The 21,320-nt window shown below is 42.7% G+C and overlaps 1 protein-coding gene across 4 annotated transcripts in view; it reads left to right on the forward strand.

Moving 5' to 3' along the window:
- Window positions 1-21,320, forward strand: part of LOC146868825 (uncharacterized) — a 259,599-nt gene that overhangs the window by 225,873 nt on the left and 12,406 nt on the right. Inside the window, exon 2 of one of the 4 annotated variants that reach the window (XM_085613845.1) lies at window positions 7,618-7,673. The exons of the other annotated variants lie outside the window; for them this stretch is intronic. The gene's annotated coding sequence lies outside the window, so the exon portion shown is untranslated. The remainder of the gene's footprint in view (window positions 1-7,617; window positions 7,674-21,320) is intronic. 4 annotated transcript variants of the gene reach the window in all.

The following is a 21,320-nucleotide window of genomic DNA, read 5'->3' on the forward strand; positions in this document are numbered from 1 at the left end:
TAAGCACACTGCTAAAGTGTTTATTTATAAATTGACTGACAGCGCCACCATGTGGCAGACTGTTATAAATATCTGCCAATCTTAAGAAATTTGGAATTGTTTTAAAGTTTGGTTGAGTAACATTTCCAGCAAATTCCCAGTGCAGCTGCCTGATATAGAGGTGGACGACTATATGGGAATCCTCTTTTTAAAAGAGAAAAAAAAATGTAAGCAGGTGCAGGTGAAAATATATATTTCGTTAAGCAGTAAAAAAATATATTTTTTAATAGAAATATACATATAATTAATGTAAACCTCTTTTTCTATCCCTGCCCCTTAAAACACTTACTACTTCTTAACATTACCTATCCCTGAACCCCAAAAACCTTTACTACATATTCCTTCTGCCCATCTCTGTATCCTTAAAACATTTTACTACCCCCTTACCCATACCCAGTCCTTAACCTTAAACATCTCTCTCACTTACCCAGTCCTGGATCCCAAAACCCCCTGCTACCCCTTACCCCATCCATCCCTGAAACCTAAAATACTTTCCTACCCTTCACACCTACCCTGAACTGTTAAAATGACTTACTACCCCTTACCCAGCCTCGTCTTTGAACACTAAAAAACCTTTACAACCTCATACCCATCCCTGAAACATAAAAACCCATTGCTTCCCATTGCACCTATCCATCCCTGAAACCTAATAATGCTTACATTTTTTTAAGTGACATAAGTACATCTTGGGCCTTATTTACAACAAAGTGAGTCACTTACAAAGCACAGGGATGCGTCATATCTACAATGATATGATGGATCCTTGTGCTCCTCCTACACTGGCACACAATTGGCTGCCATGCGCAGACGCAGCACCCTTGCACCATGCAAGGGTGCCTGTGTTGCAGGGAGATTGTTTTTGTGCAGGAAGGGACACCTTCCTGCACAAAAACAAACAATCACAAGAGGGGATTTCCTCTTTCTATGTGTGCTTCAGAATGCAGCAGGCATAGAAAGAGAAAAAAAAAAGGAGAAATGAAAACATTTCTCCTTATTGCGCCTCCCTACGCCTCCCCTGGCCTCGACTTCGTGAAAAATAATGAGCTTGTGCAGGGAAAAGCAGAGCTCTGATTGGCTACCAACAATTCAACCAGGAAGTGTTGACAGCCATCTTGGGACTTGGCTTCAGCCCAAAAAAAAAACCAAGGAAATGTAAAGGAGACAGGGTAGGCATACCCTGACCCCAAAAATTTGGTCCTGGGATTCCAGAGGGACCCGGACAAGCCAAAAAAGCAATAAAAGTAAAAAATACTGCAAAATCACAATATTCATGAATTTTCGGTAAATATAAAATAAAAACAAGCACGGGCTCCCGAGCTTGTTTTTAATTAACACCCGGGTAGGCAAAGTCCGGGTGGCATGCCAGTGAAAAAGGAGGGGGCGTACGGGCCCCCCCTCCTAGGGCTTATGAAAGCCCCGGGCACTGCCACTCCTCCAGGGTATTGTTTTTTCTGTATGCGGGGGGGGGGGGAGCCCATGTGGCATCCCCGCGCCACATATACTGTCACCTCCCCGGGGCAAATATCTTTGTAATGGGGGGCCTTATGGACCCCCCTGGGTACCACAACCCCGTGGCTAATATCTTTGTAACAGGGATCCTCACGGACCCGCCTGGGCCCCGGGGACCACCACCTCCCCAGGGCCTTTTTGTAAAAGGTGGCTCTATGGTTGAGTGAGTTGGTGTGTGAGTGTTTGTATGGGTCTGTGAAAGGGTATATCTGTGTTTCTGTTTGAGTGGGTGTATGAGATGTTGTATGGGGCGTAAGTGGGTATGTGAGTGGTTCTATGGATGATGTAATCAGTGATGTCACTGACCATGTCATGAATGATGTAATATGTGAGGTCGTAAGCAGTGCATTTCAGGGGCATAAGTTATAGTTAGCATAGCTGACTATAACTGCAGAAGTTCTCTGGTTTTTACGAGTGAAACGTTTCGGTGCTTGCCTTCCACAGGATGATAGAATCCTACCGTCTAGATTGTCCTTTTTAGGTCTCACCTAGCGAAAGCAGCGCATGCACTGCTCTTGCTATTGCGAGTACCTTCTGGAATCGATTCTCCAAAAGCCTTACTTGCACGCGCAGGGATGGACAAAGATGGCTGCTCTCGCCATTTGTCCAAACCTAACAGCATGCGCGTGCATGTAAGGACAGTGGACAGCCCGCCGCCATCTTGTTGATCATGCGTGCTTTCACTTTAAACATGGCGTGCTTGCACTTTAAACGCAGTTTAAAGTGAAAGCACGCTGCAATGCACATGCACCCGTGCACTGCGCACCAGCCAGGCCGACCTCCCTTGTTTTCTTGATGGACTATGTGTACTGAGATGAGGACAATCAACATTCTTCTAGGAAACTAGCAACGGGCAGCACAGTTTGCTTAATGTCTATCTGACCGAGGAGATTAAGCTAGCTGATAAACCAATTAGAGATGTGTGAGCTGGAGTGTTGCCCAATCCGTGGTTGTGTACCTCTGAGTTCAAACTGCAGTGCAGATATCTGTGTACAGATGGGAGAAGCGGTGTCTCGTGCAATTACACTGATTAGAGGCAGATCACACAGTGCAACCTTCCCATTTTCGAGGTTACAGTACAAAGGTGAAATACTCTATCTTCAGTGATTTCCTATATGTCTGTCACCTCACCTTCCACTTACTGTCTCATTCTTTCTTTCACACCCGCCTTGATACGCTTACACAGTTTCGCGCTTTTTCGTTCGCTGTTTCCCATTTTGTTCACAACTGATAATAAAACACACAAACAGGTGCTTAGGGTCAGCCCTCTTCATTCATTGGCATGGAAAGTGTCATTTACATCTTGCTTCCTCACACGCAACATAAAGCATGAGGCAGTGGGTCAGCCCACTTCATCCATTGCACAACGAGTGTAGAGATTATGTCTGATCGCATGTGCACAGCGCCTAAAAACAGGAGTGCACTTCATTACCAGACCTGGGGCCCGATTCACATAACAAACTTAGGACAAAATCCTAAACTTACTACTTTTGGTATTCACAGAAGTTAGGATTTAGTCTTAAGTTTGTCTTAACCCCTTCGCTGCGGCGGAAATTCCGCCGCAGCGCTGGGGGGTGCGGGGGGGGGCAGCGCGGTGGCGCGGTGCTCATGACGGAGCCACTCCGTCATGAGCCACGGTTCGGCTGTGCTCATGACGGAGTGGTTCCGTCATGACTCTGCCCACGGCGCTAATCGCCCGCACAGGCGGGGAATTAGCGCCGCGTGGGCGGCGCGGCCGCCAACGGCCGCAGCATGACGGAACCACTCCGTCATGAGCACACGGCAACCGTGGCTCATGACGGCGTGGTTCCGTCATGAGCACGGAACGAATTAAGACAAACTTAAGACAGACTTAAGACAGACTTAAGACAGACTTAAGACAAACTTAAGACAAACTTAAGACAGACTTAAGACAGACTTAAGACAGACTTAAGACAAACTTAAGTTAGGATTTTGTCTTAAGTTTGTCTTAAGTCTGTCTTAAGTCTGTCTTAAGTCTGTCTTAAGTTTGTCTTAAGTTTGTCTTAAGTCTGTCTTAAGTTTGTCTTAAGTCTGTCTTAAGTCTGTCTTAAGTTTGTCTTAAGACAAACTTAAGACAAAATCCTAACTTTTGTGAATACCAAAAGTAGTAAGTTTAGGATTTTGTCTTAAGTTAGTTCTGTGAATCGGCCCCCTGGTGTGCATGGTCTACTTGCCCACTCTTATTGATTTGCCTGTTTCTTTGCAAAATACTCGTAAAAAAAAAAAGTAAGTAGCAAGCATTGGCAAAGGGAATTGAGGCTGGAGTCTTTTTTTTTTATTGCTGGTCCGAGATGGATCATAAATTAAAATGACTTTTTATTTATTTGTTTTTATTCACATCTTGTAAAGCCTACTAATTGGGTGTTTGGTATATGCTTTCATCACCCAGTACTTTGGTTTTCCACTCGCCGGTTTTTGTTAGGACTCCTACATCCCTCTGCAGAGACAGTGACTGTTCCTGCATGAGCCTGGAGGCTGCCCATAGGCCTGCACTGAGACAAAGAGCAAGAGTGACAACCGCATGACACTCTTACCATTGACGGTATTTGTTTGTCTTTTGTTAGCTTTCTCCGCCTTTTTCTTGGCGCCACTATTGTTTGGTTCATCCAGATCCATTTGGAACGGGTTTTTGAAGTAAGAGAATAGGTTGGAAATGTGACTTCACGTTTTACAGAAGAGCTTATTTTCCTGACTTCGTTTCTTCCCTGATTCTGTCTGTGCAATTAATGTACAGCGGCTTCAAAGGACATGTTGTGGAGAGGATGATTAGTCACCTACAACAGAGCTGCACAGGCTTTTGTTTAGAGGCTTCCTCTTCCTTTTATGTGACAATCAACAGGGGACACTCTTCGTCATGGAACAGGTGCAGTGGCTCCATGCTCCAGTGAGTTTTCAGCGACTGGGAGCAGTGTGATGAGACAGTGGATGTAATTAATCGTTTTGCCATTCCGTATAGAAGCACCAGGCAGCAACTTGCTTACTCCTGGGACCCGCTGTTCGACACTAGCAATTCAACTTTTTGCATTAGCCACTTTGTATCTTGCTCCTGGTCATACATTGCGTAAGAATTTAATCCTATGTGCACCTGTAGAAGTGATGAATGAGCAAGTATGAAGTAGGGAGCCAATATGATCCCTCTAGATTTTCTATCATTTTAGAGAGCTTACTGGTCGCTGGTGCACGAACAAAGATAACTATGTGATCGGAAGAGAACCACTCTTGGGGCCATCCTGACCTAGCAAGGGTACTTGAATGTCTAGCAAACACAAAATAATGGGCTAAAACAACCAGGATTCAGCTTTTAGGGGACTGGCACCCCAATTCATTTGTGTCTTCAAAGCCTTGAATCTGTCTACTCTGCTGTCTGCTATATTTCACTTCGCAAACATTTCACTAAAGTAAGCTACTCACTCTCTACTACTCACTCTCTACTACTCACTCTCTACTACTCTACTACTCACTCTCTACTACTCTCTACTACCCACTCTCTACTACTCTCTACTCCTCTCTACTACTCACTCTCTACTACTCTCTACTACTCTCTACTACTCACTCTCTACTACTCTCTAACTCACTCTCTACTATTCACTCTCTACTCCTTTCTACAACTCTCTCTCTACTACTCTTTACTACTCGCTCTCTACTACTCTCTACTACTCGCTCTCTACTACTCGCTCTCTACTACTCGCTCTCTACTACTCACTCTCTACTACTCTCTACTACTCACTCTCTACTAATCACTCTCTACTACTCTCCACTCTACTCTCTACTACTCACTCTCTACTACTCTCTACTCTACTCTCTCTACTCTACTCTCTCTACTACTCTCTACTACTCTCTCTACTACTCTCTACTAGTCACTCTCTACTACTCACTCTCTACTACTCCTACTACTCACTCTCTACTACTCACTCTCTTCTACTCTACTCTCTCTACTACTCTCTACTCTACTCTCTGTACTACTCTCTACTTCTCACTCTCTACTACTCACTCTCTACTACTCTCTACTCACTCTCTACTACTCTCTACTACTCACTCTCTACTGCTCTCTACTCTCTACTACTCTGTACAACTCTCTCTCTACTACTCACTACTACTCTCTCTCTACTACTCTCTCTCTACTACTCTCTACTACTCACTCTCTAGTGCTCACTCTCTACTACTCTCTACTACTCTCTACTCACTCTCTACTACTCACTCTCTACTACTCTCTCTTTACTACTCTCTCTCTACTATTCTCTCTACTACTCTCTCTACTACTCTCTCTACTACTCTCTACTACTCACTCTCTACTCCCTACCTCTCTCTCTACCTCTCTCTTTACTACTCTCTACCTCTCTACCGCTACCTTTCTACCTCTACCTCGCTACCTCTCTCTACCTCTCTCTACGCGCACACATAATATGCATATATATATATATATATGTATATATATGCATATGCAATTATATATATGTATGTGTGTGTGTATATATATATATATACATACATATATATATATACATCTGCATATCTATATAAATACAAATATAAATGCATATATACATACACATATATGCATACATATGCATGTTATGTACATGAAAGTTTGAAAAACACTAATAAAAGCAAAGCTAAAAAGCCACTTAATTACAAACAGAACTGCTTTAACTTAAAGAGGGCGAGGCCTATTGCATTTTCAATGCTTGTTCAAGTACCCATGGCCTAAGTCCATCGTTTATTTTTACATGTATTACAAACAACAACTTGACCGCACATTATTATGTCTCTTTCTTTGTCAAGTAATGTATGCCATATTTACATATATACTTTATATAAAGTACATTAATTTACAATGTATTAATTGACTTAATCCTCACAAGCTGTGCAGAAAGTTAACAAGGGCAACCAAATAACCTTATTTCTTACTTAAATTATTTCATCTCTGCCTCAGATTCAAATCATAGTAAAGTACTATTGATAATACAGAAATTCTCATACAATGCAGCTGCATTTAGCTACTTGCAGTAAGAGGCGTATTATGCAAGGGAGCAGAGAATAAAAAATTGGAAAAAGAGGAGAGAAAAAGGGAAGGATGATGATGGTGATAAAGTGCAATCTGAATCATTCATAAATCTAATTTAGAAAAGCAGCATTTTTCAATCTAGAGAAGAGTGCAAATGCATTAGCAGCTAAGTTGTGCAAAATGTAAGCAGTAAAGCAGCACCTAGTACACAGTGAGAGTACTCAAACAATAATTCATATGTCTAATATAAGCAGGAACATGTCCTGATGTAAAGTGCCAGTGCATTAATAACTTATTCAGTGCAATTTTTAGACAACAACTTAACCGAATATATTATAAAGTGCAAGTGCATCAGCAGCTTCTATATGTTTGTTACATATGTTACATTTTGTGATTTCTTGAGGATGTGAACAATAAATAATTAGTACAAATAAGTATGAATTTACTATACAAAGATAGTTTTTAATTCCAATTCTCGTCTACATTCAAATTAATTTTCAAGAAATCTAAAATCATGTTCTAAGGTGCACGTGCATCAAAATATTTATATCATATATAAATATTAAGATCTTCCTCCTAAAATCACCCAAGATAAAAAAATATATATATCCCCAACTTCTTCACCAATTAGCAGTAAACTGAGTTGACAGGTATCATTACCTTGGAATGACCTCAAAGAGCACCTAATAACAGCATGCATGTGCAGAGTCTTTCCCCCTTTGCACGGCTGTATTTTGATAATGTTTTAAACATTGATGTTTGCTTCTTTTTTTAAAAAAATTTCAAATATTACTCTGCTTCCCTTTAGGCTTTTCCGATTGAGGGCATAATACTAGTTTTTAGTTTTATTAGGATATATCTAGGTTGGCTCCTGTATTCGAGTGGACAAAAGATAACACAGATGTCCATATTTATTCATTTTTGGAGTGTAACACAGTGACACTTTGAGAAGCTATAAGTAATATTATTAGGTAGCACCTTTTACTAGCACATCCTGATGGACTGTTTGTTTTTACATTTCATTTTTTACTGTTTCCTTTTAGCCTTGAGAATGCAGTAGGACATATTAGAAGGCAAAGCGAAACGTGTCTCGAAGGATGTAAGTGGCAAATATTTTGTTCTCGCTAGTCTTTTGCTTGGAAATATCATTGCACCATTTTCATGAAGAGTGCTAGATCTTAAAAAGTATCATTAATTTTTCTAACCATGAAATCAAGAGGCCATACTTAGCAGAATGCAGCACACAAGGAAAAAGCAAAAACGAGGAGAAATAAAAGTATTTCTCCTTGTTGCGCCACATTACCATCTCCTTTTGAAAGGCATTAGATTTTGCAGCTGCCTCAGATTCACAGATCCTTGTAAATCTAGAGGAGTGTCAAAAAGCCATGGGTGTTGCTGGGCACGCCCACAGCAATACCCACTGCATGCCCCTTTGTCACAGAAAACTGTGTTGTAGAGTGCCATATTTACAAGGCTGTGTTAAGCCACACAAAGTGGCTTAGTGCGGGCTTGTAAATATGGGCTAGCACACAGTGCCACCGGAGCGTCAACAAAAATGTGACGCTACGGTGGCGCTAAGGTCTTGTAAATACGGCCCACAGTTTTTTAAACTTGTAAAAATGTCCTCCTCTTATAAGGGCCCTACTTGAGTCTGTTGACCCGGCCCCACAAAACCTCCAACATACCTGCATCTTTCAAATACATAATTCGACCAATGCTTGATAGGTTTGCAGAGAAACACAATATGAAATGCCTTCTTTTCAACTGAATTAATCCTAATAAAAAAAACTCCTTCAAGATTTTCAGTTGTTTTAAAATGCTTTGCCACACAATATTCATTCATATAGGTAAACAGTAGCCTATCTCTGGCGTCTATGATATCCCGGAACTTGCTTTAAAGTTTTTTTTATTTTTTATATGCATTGTTGTTTAGAAAACTATTCTGTAATAGGCAGCAATTCATGCCTTATTTTTTCTACAAATATTTATTTTTCAAATCAAAACTATATATAGGCTGTCCGGTTTTAGGTTTAAATCTATAATAACTGATAAAAGCCCACTGAAAGAGAAATAGCCTTCACCAGTGAAAACATATAAACACTTGAAAAACACCTGCAGAACCACAAACTAAATGCCATTCAAAGAAAGGCAAAAGGGAGTGAAAGAGTCATTTTGTTTTCTTCCTGAAGGGGCCAATGCAATGTAGCTTTGTTATACAAGCTAGCAGTAAGAAGTCTGGGATAACATTATTCTGCTTGAGTTTTGTTGTTTAGGGATGCCACTAAAATAGTTTCTTCTTCCTTTTGTTTTTTTTCAGTTTTGTGGTCTTTGGTCTAAAGATGCAGGGGTTAGAAGCATGTTTTAGGTCTTGTTTAATTATTTTATAAACTGTAGAGAATCAGGAAATATCAAAATCATATTTGATATTTTGGCTGCCTTTGATTCTTTCTCTGATGTGTAAAATGGCTGGTTTCATAAGAATCGTTTCTAATATGTGTCATCACATTTACCCACAGAGAATGGGTAAAAACCCTTGATACATCAGCCCACAGTTTCTAGTAGGTCAGTATTGATAGTAAGCGAATTGCCAACACCTCAGGCTTTAAACATTCAATGCAAGGTATAGTGACAAGTATATGTATAAAGAGCGCTATCACCAGGCATCTGGGATAGTGGTGAAAACATGGCACCAGACTTTTGGAAAACATGGAACGCAGTGTCACTTGGAATGCTCTGCAGAAAAGGTTCATTCTAAACAAAGATTGGAGGGATATTGTTTGTATTTGCAGTGATTCAGCTACGTATTTAAAAAAGTTGTGAGATGACCTGTCAAAATCGATACCTGAGCTGAAGTACAATCTTCAGAGTTAATGAAGAATGCTATTGACTTTTTAGTCCATTCTGGTGCACTGTTTTCTTATGCACAGGTACAAACTCACAAATATTTATAATTTCATGCTGTGTGGCATCTAAGAAAGTGTAATCCCAACTGTGTCCCTTCACTGATGGTTCTCAGTCCAAGGGGCTACAAATGCTATATTACCCATGTGGCAACCGGTTACAGAATTTTTGCTGAGTGATGTGAAAAAAAGTACACTCTACTGCATTCTTAGATTTTTACAGGAAAACATAAGTACTGTAGTGGACATAAAAAAAAGTGAGTCTGAAAACACCCTTGTCTGCCAAGTGTTCCGTGTAATTAGTGCAGATGTGAAACAGCTCTATGGTTAGCGCGGCAGACCCTGATGCCGAGGTCCAGCCCGGGACCAGGGTTCAATTCCCACTTCGGCGGGTCTTGGGCTTAATTTCCTCGGACCTGATATTTCTTGCCTCGGTGCCTATTCTAATCATGGGTGCAACTCTGGGCAATAGCTTGCTTAATCTCCACAACAGGCCCAATAGCGCAGGGGATACCTGGCTGCACCTTGGGGGTGCCCAGGAGTGGACACTTCACAGGGAAAGCCAGGATGGGTTCCTCTGCGGTATAAGTACAGCGCTGGGACACCTCCATTGGTAGGTAGCTGCGAGCTAAACAAATGCCAGATTATTATTATTATTATTTATCTCCTTGAGAGTAGGCTGGGTGACACCTTTAGTGACTTTGACACTGCAACATGTTCCAAGTTTGCATGGGAAGGAAAGAGCGAGCGCACATGACCAAAGACTCACTGAAGAAGTATTGTATGGTGTACTACAATAAGTTTGATTTGGAAAAATCTATTTGGACCTCATATACACTATAGTTACACAGTCTATATACCATACGCTATCAGTGCAGAAAGCAAGAAAGCAATAATAAAAGCAAAACGTGCCATAAACACGGTTTCTGTTTTTAATGGTGTGAAAATGTGTAACCACTGATAACCACTGTTTTTTAAGGTATTGAAATCACTTGAAAACACTGAAACAGCCTCACCAGAATTTACCAAAAATAGAAACTGAAAACAGGAAAGCCTAACTATATATTATACTTGGCTGAGAGAAATCGCTTTTTCTAACCTCCCTTGCTAAGGATACGAAAAAGTTGATAAGGTGTCATAAGTATTACTTTTAACAAGGAGAGGAAACCTAACCTTATCTTTTTTTCGTCTTGTATACAATGAATGCAAATGTAAAGAGGCCCAGTGTTCTTCGTCTCTTCTTTTTCTTGATTCTTTTTTCACTCATATTATGGAGTTCACCCTTGAAGCCTATGAATCTTAAGGGCATATTTACTAACCCTGGGCAGGAAACGCTGCTCTGCTGGAGGAGCTTGCAGATTTTTGCATACTTCATGTTCTGCGGGGAATGCGAAGTTCATGCAAAACTTCCAACTTCACAGCAGAGCGGAGTTCAGCCTCGGGCCCTCCCGCCTCCACCGCCCCTCAATAAATATTTTTTTAAATAATATTTAAAATTAAGCTAAATCATGGTAGGACTGTGCCTGCGCACACAGTCCTATACGATGTATGTCTGATGTAGGGGATTCTGCAGGACCACAGCGAGTAGGAGGAAGGCAGCCCGGAGACGCCGCGATAAAGGCAAGTTTTTTTTATTAAGCTTAATTTTTATTTTATAAATATTTATTGAGGGGGTGGAGGCGCGGAACGGAGCGGAGCTCCACTGAGTCTTTGCCCAACTCTGTGGAGCTCCTCGTAGACCAACTCCGCCTGCTCCGCCCGGACTTAATGTTCACTAGAAACTGGTGGAGTGCGGTGTTAAGCCACAATTGGTAATGCTGCGCTCCGTCAGTTTCAAAATGCAGGGATGCACCGTATTTACAAGAATGAAGTACCCCTGCATTTCCCCTAGTGCTAAAGAAGCCGCCTAGCGCCAGCGCAGGCACCCTTGCTCCATGTTACTTGGGTGCCTGCGCTGCAGGGCTTATTATTTATGTGCAGGAAGGGACACCTTCCGGCACATGAACAATCTTTACAGGCGATTTGCAGAATGCAGCACACGTGCAAAGAGCAATGAAACATTTCTCCTCAAATTGCCTGCTTAAGGGTAAATATACCCTGGCATTATTTTTGGAGCTGCCACATGAATATGGTAAATATGGGGCAGCGTCAAAAAGCAATGGGTGTTGCGGAGGTACGCCCACTGCAACACCCATTGTACGCCCCTTTCATGCTAAGTGCTGTGCGAATAAGTCGAGAGCTTAACGCCACCAGAACATCAGAAAAGGTGACATTCTGGTGGCGTTAACCTTGTTCTTTTAAGAAATTCTAACCACTGTACAGTTGCATCATGCTCTACAAGGGAACCTAACCAGTTCATTGTTACCTGGGTAATTATACTAGGATCTAACTTCTCTATAATTTTATGTGTGACTTGTTTAATAGCGAGGAGAGTGGGACATTTAAGAATTTGAAGAAAAGATCCAGGATCATCTGTTCCCTGGCGCCAAGTGTCTCTAATTCACCAATGGTGTTAGCACTTCTTTGAACTATATAGAATACCCCAAAAATATTTTTTTCCTTTTCAGGCGTTGCTCCTTGTTCCGCTGCCTCCAAGTTTTTAACTTTAAGCAAATGTCTATGCTGATCAACTGATGTTTAGGTAGGGAGTGTTTATCCTTAATCATGTGATAAAGTGGCACTGTTACTTAAAACAGAGAACTCCTGGTGAAGGTGGATGTGGGCACCTGGAAAAATACCTATATGAAAAGAAGATGTGGTTCTCTTTGTAATGAATCTGTTCACACTTTGTCTTACTCTGTAAAGATCTCACCAGTGGTCAATGGTGTTCCATATACATCGATCCCTGTGTGAGCATTTCGACTGCACATGTGTTGAATTCACACAAGAGCATGATACATATGGAAAAATACAACCTACCCATTGCCAGAGTCTGACCCATATGTAGGCAGTCCAGGTAATGGGTATATTGTTCAAAAATGACTTATCTGTACATCACTGCAAACAGGGTCGTATTCTTCGGGGTGCAGATGCTGCTGTGACGGGGGGACTTGGAGAAAGGGATCCACATTGAACTCTGATGGGAAGAACAGGAAAGGGGTTATTATGCACCCCAAATCCTTTGTTCGTACTGATTTGAAGACGGCGGTTCCACCGCCATGGTCAACTCGCCTGAAAGCCTACTTGTAATATGAATAGAGGTGACATTCATCCGGACCACCCTATGGAAGTTTCCTTTCCCCGACTGCAGCACCGGCAGTCTTCCGATGGCTGGCGGTCTTTGCAACAGCAATCCGACAATCTCGTAATAGGTCGGTTCAAATGCAACCATGGGTACGGCAGTTCCCGGACCGCTGAACCCGTAATCAGGCCCCAAGTCTCTCTTTTTGCCTTTACCTGTAATTTTTGATAATGCTGTCCAGCTTTGTAAAAAATAAACGAAATGTTTATTGCCAACGAGCAGCAATCACACAAAATAATAAAATAGAAAGCCCGGGTGTGATACTGGCTATACATACATGCATCATCATTATTGTGTCATCACACAAATTTGACCCCATCGTGATGACATGTGCCTGCACATGTTGGACACCTTTTTAAGTCAGTGAATTAAAACAATTATAAAAAGTGTGTGAAAGATCTTGACTAACACAGACCTACCTTTGGTAAAGAAGAAAAGTTCAAGGGAAGGAAAGAAAAAAAGACAGAAAAAAGGACGAAAAGAGAGAAAGATGGAAGGAAAGAAGGAAAGGAAGAAAAAAGAAAGAAATAAGGCAAGAAACAAGACAAGAGTATGGCAAGGAAAGGAAAGAAATAGGCAAGAAAAAAGAAGAAAAGAAAGAAGAGAATCCGGTGTGCTGTCAAATAGATAAACAAAGGACATTCCAAACGGAATGGAATTTACAACCACATTGGTAGGAGACAGAAAGTGACAAAGTTGGAATGTGCCTTGTGCTCATTCCGCTCACATCTGATAGAAAGCTACTGCTGCCTCATCAGACGCTAAACACAAAGGCTGCACTGAAGCAATTATAAAGTAAAAACAAAAGCACTGGAAGGAACTACGTTGTGTGCGGATGGGCTCATTGTGAGAGAGCAAAATGCAGCTACTCAAAGTGAAGTTAATCCATTGTTTAAGAAGGATGAACTATCGCCCCATGCTGTATGCTATAGGGGTGGAAACAAAATGTGACTAACACACCGATAGACCAATTGATGAAGAAAGCTGACTAAAAGCCCCTTTTATTTGAATACATTATAAAAAGAATTTTAGTAAAATCTAAAGATATTGGCTAATACCAGCCATAAAAATGAAGCTCAAACAGTCAAGGAAAATTCTGAATACTATGGGGCCCGATTCACAGAATTAACTTAAGACTAAATCCTAAACTTACTACTTTGTGGTAATCACAGAATGCACTTACTACTTTTGGTATTCACAGACTGCACTTACTACTTTTGGTATTCACAGAATGGATTTACGACTACTAACTTTACGTCCGCACTCGGGCCGGAGCGTCCGGCCCGGAGGCGGGGCTTCCGGGCCGGAGGCGGGGCTTCCGGGCCAGAGGTGGGCATTCCGGCCAGTGGCGGAGATTTAGCCATGGCCGAAATCTCCACCTCCGGCCCGGAAGTTCCGCCTCTGGCCCGGAAGCTCCGCCTCCGGGCCGGAATTTCCGGCCCGAGTGCGGACGTAAAGTTAGTAGTCGTAAATCCATTCTGTGAATACCAAAAGTAGTAAGTGCAGTCTGTGAATACCAAAAGTAGTAAGTGCATTCTGTGAATACCACAAAGTAGTAAGTTTAGGATTTAGTCTTAAGTTAATTCTGTGAATCGGGCCCTATCACTTCACCATTTTTTTTAATTCAAAAACATCATGGAGAGTGGCCCATTAAGCACTATCGATTTACAGGATGCCTATTTTCACATCCCAATATGTGTGGGATAAAATTAGGAAATGTCACTTTCAATACAGAGTCCTCCCTGTCTGTTTCAAATGAGCACGCCATGTTTCCTCAACATGCATGATGGTGGAAGCAGCAGCTTTCTTTCATTACACAAAGATCTTGAGCTAATCCTCCATGGATGATTGACAGCTCTCTGCCATCGTCTGCCACTAAGCAGCACATAGCTAACTGGCAACTTTGAGCCTTCTTCAGGATCTAGGCATGCAACTCAATGCAGCAAGTCAATTTGTCAACTAAGATGTGTAATACTTGGTAACAGTCTGCGATATAATCATCTCCAAAATACTTCCTTCTGAGGACCTATTCTCTTCTGTGCACAGATAGTGCCATCTTCTGAAGATGGCTTGTAACCTGACAGTCAGGCAAGTCTCCTCTCTTATAGACTCTTTTGCTTTGTGCATTTCCTAGTTCTCATTTCCATGATGCATATGTGGCCACTTCAGAAAATGCCTGGAAGGTTTATGGCCTCAAAGATCAGGTGACCATACTGAATGGATCACAAACAACTTGGCTTTCCAATTTCTGTCATGTTGATGCCAGAAGATGACCATACACCATTTATTTATTTCAGACGGCTTCTCTGAGCCAGATGCATCTCGCGAGAGACGTTATCTAGATAGGTATCTTTTCAGCAGAGCACAAGCAAATGCATCATATTTATTTATTTGCAACTGAAGCAAATGCAAAAGGCCGAGACGTTGCATCCCAATTCAGAGAGGTTCATTCAAAGGGTCATGCACTTCCAATAGAGTGGTGGTGGACATCTTGATATCCCTTTCCTGTTATCCCTCTGATACTAAAGGTGATTGCCAGGTTCAGACAGTATACAGATGATTCTTGTATTGCAGACTAGCTTTTTCGATAGTGGCTCGTGGACCTGCTCCATCTATCTACTTGTTCAACAGGAGATTTCGCGAGAACTTAACCTCCGGACTTTCCTACAATATGGCTAAATGAAGTCCACTAAGTTAGAATAAATATTGTGAAGGAAGCCAAACACCCTTCCATGGGCACATCCTATACCTCAAAGTAGAACAAGTTCTGCAAGTAGTGTCTGGAAAAGCAGGTCACCCTGAAACATTGCCACGAAGAGAGCGGTTTTGGCTTATCGACCATTTCAATAGATGTAAACTGAAACTCAGATTCCGAAGTATATTTGGCTCCTATTACTGCATACCAAATATAGCCTTTCCTAGCATCTCCATGACAAAAAAAATTCTACTTGGTCTTAAAAAGGATTGTCCTTGGTTGTGAGACCTACCCTTGCATGAGAGTGAATATTGTCTTATCAAAATGATTGAGGTCTCCTTTTGAACCTATTATTATTGCTTATTGCCAGAACATATACAAAAGTTAGTATTTTAGATCAGGAGATGAAGATAGTAATTTTTGTATCAATGAAAGTGTCCTTCTTACTGACTATGACATCTGCTGAAAGAGTGCGTGAACTTCTGAACTCACCCCTCTGATCTACAGTGAAATATTTCAGATTTTCGTTTAAAACAATTTAATTGGTCACCTTGTTTACAAACGCTATTACTCTAGGTCAATGGTTTGTTCATGTTCTAGATGTAAAAAAAAAAAGGGCCCAGGTGCTTTGGAAATGGCAAAATACATCTGTAAATCAAAACAGCTATTTGTCTGCTGCAGCATCAGCCCGTGCAGGTAAGAGCGGTGGGCGGTGGTGGGCCCGGGTGGGGCAGGGGGCTGATTTCAACAGATGGCCATGAGGCAAAATTAAATAAATAATTCATTTTCCCTCTTCCTCGTCGGTTCAAATCTCCCCCACCCGGACCCACCGCTCTTACCTCCACGGGCCGCTGCTGGTCTGCTGCGGAGGTGTTCACTCTGGCTTGGGTCTATCTCAGCAGATTAATGCTGCATGACAAGTTTTAAGCATCACCCCATGATACGAGATAGCACACAGACTGCTGCCTTGTAGACCTATGACTCAATAAACCAGGAAGTCACTATGTCTGGGTGAAATTTAAATTACATAGGTGTAATTCACATAATTTCAGGAATTCCTGAAATTATACTATTATGCCCTTTGATGTAATTACACTCCGTTCATGGTAAAGTTACAGTGAACGCACATGAACTACAGAATACAAGCTGCTGTTGTTCACAGTGTTTTTGTTTAAATGCATCCCTGTGCCAAAAATATAGCTTAAAATGATGGGTTTCCATTTTGCACGATTATGCATAATTGTGATGAAATTAAGTGAAAGCAAATTAGATCAATTTCGGGGTGTGGATCTGAAGATGGCCGTGTAGTGTGTGAGCTCCGCTGTCCGTCCCAGCCCACATCTATCCTGAACAATCACCCGCCGCACCCGTCGACAGCCCCTGAAGTCGGAACATCAGCAGAGCCCAACCCGCCTGCCCCGGTGCGCGGATCGAGCCGGACGGACGAGAATTTACCCCCGAGTGTCAGTCTGATGGTTCAAGAGAACGAACAGTGGGGCTCTTGGGGGCATATCAGCAACAGACGCCGATAAATATCGCAAAGCGCGCTTAGCGCTTTTATATTTATCGCTGCCTATCGCTGTAATTTATCGCCTGGATAACGCGTTATTAACAACGCGTTACTCCAGGGCGATAAATTTTACATCAAAAGTGGCGTTATGCGGGAATATCGCTGGTAAACCAGCGATATTCCCACAGCGATAGAAGAAACCTTGATGATAGGGAGATGTGGATTCAGCCACTGAATCCACCTCCCATGTCATAGATAGGGTAGTCATGAAAATTAGCAGATGTAAAATACCGGCGATAACAGTGGTTAACGCTGTATTTTACATCGCTAAGGGTGTCCTGGGCCGTATTGTAAATACGGAGTAGGGCAGTTAAAGATCATTTTCCCTTAGTTTTTGCAGGGAACGCCTACTTTGCATCTCATTGGAGATGCAAAGTGAGGCGTGAACTAAACAGGAGCTGATTCAAGGAAACACGCGATAGCGTGCCCTTGTAAATAATGCGATAAAATTATCGCCGCTTTTCGGCCGAAAACGGCCGCAAAAGCGGCGATAATTTTGTATCGCCTCGTTGTTAATATGCCCCCAAGTGTGTTGGTTTCACAACGGTAGTTTCTTAGAAATCTGATTTGGGTGCTACACAAATGTGTATCTGTTTATTTTGTTAATAAATAACAGAAATTAGTGCTTCTCCGGAGCACTATTTGTAGAGCTTCCTTGCGGCCATTTCGGACGTCTTAACACATGGATACATTTTCAAAAGTAAAGGGGGAGAGCACGCATATAATGTGCGTATTCACAAGCAGTGAAGGCTACAGAATTCGCACAGGCCTCCTTTATTGCCATAATCACTCTTCCTTATCAGCCCTATCAGTGCCCACATGCAACAGTCAGACGTTTAGGCTCACGTTTCCAGGGACATCTTAAGGATTTTGGGGGCCCTGGGCCAAACATATTTTGGGGGCCCCTGTTCATAACAACTTTGAATTTATGTTCCAATTTGGGCCCCTGTTTCCCACACAGTTTCCGCTTCCTCAGCTGTGTTAGTGATCCAGTTTTCATCATAGGCATTAGCCTACATATTCCCGATGCAAACAGATGCGCGCAGCTGACAGTGATAGGACTTAGTGTTTCCTGCCATGCTACTATGTTTTTAATACTTTTAAAATTGTATATGTGTGTCTTAATTACTCTGTGCTCTTTAACAATTTCTCCTACCTACGCGCACTTGCACTTTACTTGATTCTGCTTGCTTACACCTCCTTGTCTGCTTCAATTCGCATCTCGCTTTTCTTCCAGTCCTGGTCCGCCACGGCTGATACGCCGATTGTGCGGAGGGCTGGGGCTACTATCGGGCTCCACACTACTGCCCACTCAGTTTCCACTTCCTCAGCTGTGTTAGCGATCCAGTTTGCATCATTGGTATTAGCCTATATATTCCCGATGCAAAAGGACGCGCGCAGCGGGCGCGCCGATGGCGCACCAAAGGCAAGCCCGTCTGCGCCTGGAGGCGTTCCGGATGCGTCCAGCGCCGGCCATGCTGCCCAGTTCCCCTCCAGTGAGTTTCTTCCACTATGTTACAATAGGGAAAAACTGCTTAGCCTTAGGCGGCTACCATTATGTCAGTGTACAGCGGCTGATCTGAGCTTGGAGGTAGACTTTTGATGCAATAAGTGCAACTTGTCTCTCCTCCAGCCCAGGAAACTCATACCCAAGATCCTCCCACGCAACAATAAGTGTAAAAACAATAAGAAAACAGAGGACTTAAAGGCCATCCTTTAAAATTGGTGCTCTATGCAAAAGCATGAACCACACATTTATGGCCTACTTTTAGACGAACAGCCCGATCTTTTATTTCTCACTGAGACCTGGCTGTCTGAAGCCTCCAACCCTACTATCACCTCGGCCATCCCTACGGGTTATAAAATCCTTAGGAGGGACCGGCCAAGTGGAAAGGGGGTGGTGTCACCAAAATCTACAATAAAAAACTAGACTGCTCTCCCATCCTGATGGAAAACATCGAGGGTGCAGAGACCTTAGGCTTCTGCTGTACCTTACCCCCCCCATCATAGCTAAGCTGGTTTTCTGATTTACAGACCTCCCAGTGCCATTGGAAATTGTATTAGTACGCTTAATACAGCCACCACCTCCCTAGCCTTAAAATACAACAACTGCCTTATTCTGGGAGGTTTCAATATACATATGGACAATGGAAAAGACCCTCAAAGATTTCCTTGTTGGAGACTCTGCAGGCCTGCAACATGTTTCCATCTATTTCTTCGGCCACCCATGAGAAGGGTCATACCCTAGATCAAATCTTTCACAACTTTGACATATCAGTAAGCCTACCTCTTCCCATTATCTGTTCTGACCACCTCCTCTTAAAATTTGTCATTCCCAACTCTGCCACAGCCACTCGGGCTAACGCAGGGCAGAGGGTCCCTAATTACAGGACGTTCCATAAAGTATCCATCCCGATGTTCGCAGACGCCCTCAGTCATTCCTCACCGGAGCTGTCTGGCTGCCCTGACTCGGACGCCCTCTCAATGGATTCATGGCTCCGAACCAACATTGATGCAGCGGTACTGGTTGTTTCGCGCTCCTCAAAGAGTTTGGCCCCACCAGCTCCATGATTTAACGATTCCCTCAGATCTAGCAAAAGAAATTGTAGAAAAATGGAACGGAAATGGCGTAAATCCTATCTACCTGAGGACAGGAAAGTGTATAAAGACAACTTAAAAGCTAATTACATTCTCGTGAAGGCAGCCAAGAAAAACTTATTTCAAACCAAGATAAAAAATGCCCAAAATAAGAGTAAGGAAATCTTTAGCATAGTCAAATCCTTTACCTCTCCGAAAGTCGGCACAAAGGAAGGGCCATGCAAGGAAGAATGGTCTAAGCAAATAGCTCAAATCTTCCACAAAAAGATGTCTGTGATCCAACAAGCCTTCACTAACATCTCAGAGGAAGAACTGACCTTCTACCTTAGTTCTAATAGCAAATTTCACCTCTTGGATCCTTCATCTTTTACTAGTTTTCCCCGAGTTTGAGCTTGAAGAGTCACTGACCCTTCTCCAAAGCATTAAGTCTGGCTCTCCTACCGTCCCATGTCCAGCGAATATCCTGAACCTATTAGCTCCCACCATAAACCCCATGGTAAACCATCTCTTTAATGCTCCCCTCTCCTCAGACAACATGCTGAAATTATGGAAAAATGCTAAGATTCTTCCACTGATAAAAAAGGCTAATGCCAACCCGAAGGACCCTGCCAACTACAGGCCAATCTCCCTTCTTATGGCCCTCTCCAAAGTTTTAGAGAAGCATGTAAACAAGGTTCTCCAAAAACGCATTGAAAATGGGAAGCTCCTTCATGAGTCCCAATCCAGTTTTAGGGCTAACTACAGTACGGAATCTTCTCTGCTGGCAGTGACTGAATTTCTCAAGGGTAAGCTGGACCAGGGAGGCAAGGACGTATTGATACTGCTCGATCTGTCAGAGGCCTTCGATACGGTCCCACATGAGAGGCTCCTGGAGAGACTTGCGAACATCTGCCTGGGGGGACTGCCTGAACATGGATGTCTTCCTTCTTGGCAAATAGATCTCAGGACATCTGGCTCCCCCCTTTCTCATCCCCAGTTCCAGCCATGAATGTAGGTGTCCCTCAGGGCTCCATTCTCAGTCCTACCCTTTTTATTATACATCTATCCCCCGTGCATTTCTGGTAGAGGAAGAGGGCGCCAAAATTATTTCCTATGCTGATGACACTCAGCTGATTTTTACGTGTGAAAAAGGAACCGACTTTGACGGGGCAATGATTAGGTCTTGCCTCACAAAGGTTTTTAACTGGCTTAAGAAGTTGTTTTCTTTAGTAAACCAGAAACACCTGACAGGAGCACTTGGTGGCCAAAAGATCTGCCGTCCCCGCCCGCGAAAAAGGAAAAAGTCAAAAACTTAGGAATTGTCATAGACAAGACACTCTCCATGCGCTTTCAAATCCAAAATCTAACTGGCGCTTGCTTTGGCATACTCTGGATGCTAAAAAAATTCCTGCCACTGTTACCGCTTGAGGGCAGAAAGATTGCGGTGCAGGCTCTGATGACATCAAAGCTTGACTATGTCAACAGCTTGTACTTCGGTCTTCCCAAATCCCTTATTCAGTGCCTAAAACGCGGCGGCCAGAGCCATCCTGAGACCTAAACCCAGATCTAGTATGACACCTATTCTTAAGTCTCTACACTGGCTCCGCATAAAAGAACGGATCGACTTCAAAGCGATGACCATCTTCTCTAAAGCTTTCCACGGCTTAGAAGCCAGCTACCTAAATAAGCGAGTTAATCTCTACACAACATCTAGACCCCTAAGATCTTCCAATGCCAACCTGGCCATCGTGCCTAAAATATGC

Source organism: Triturus cristatus, chromosome 1_2 (assembly GCF_964204655.1).
Source record: "Triturus cristatus chromosome 1_2, aTriCri1.1, whole genome shotgun sequence".
In the NCBI taxonomy this organism is placed as follows: Eukaryota; Metazoa; Chordata; class Amphibia; order Caudata; family Salamandridae; genus Triturus; species Triturus cristatus.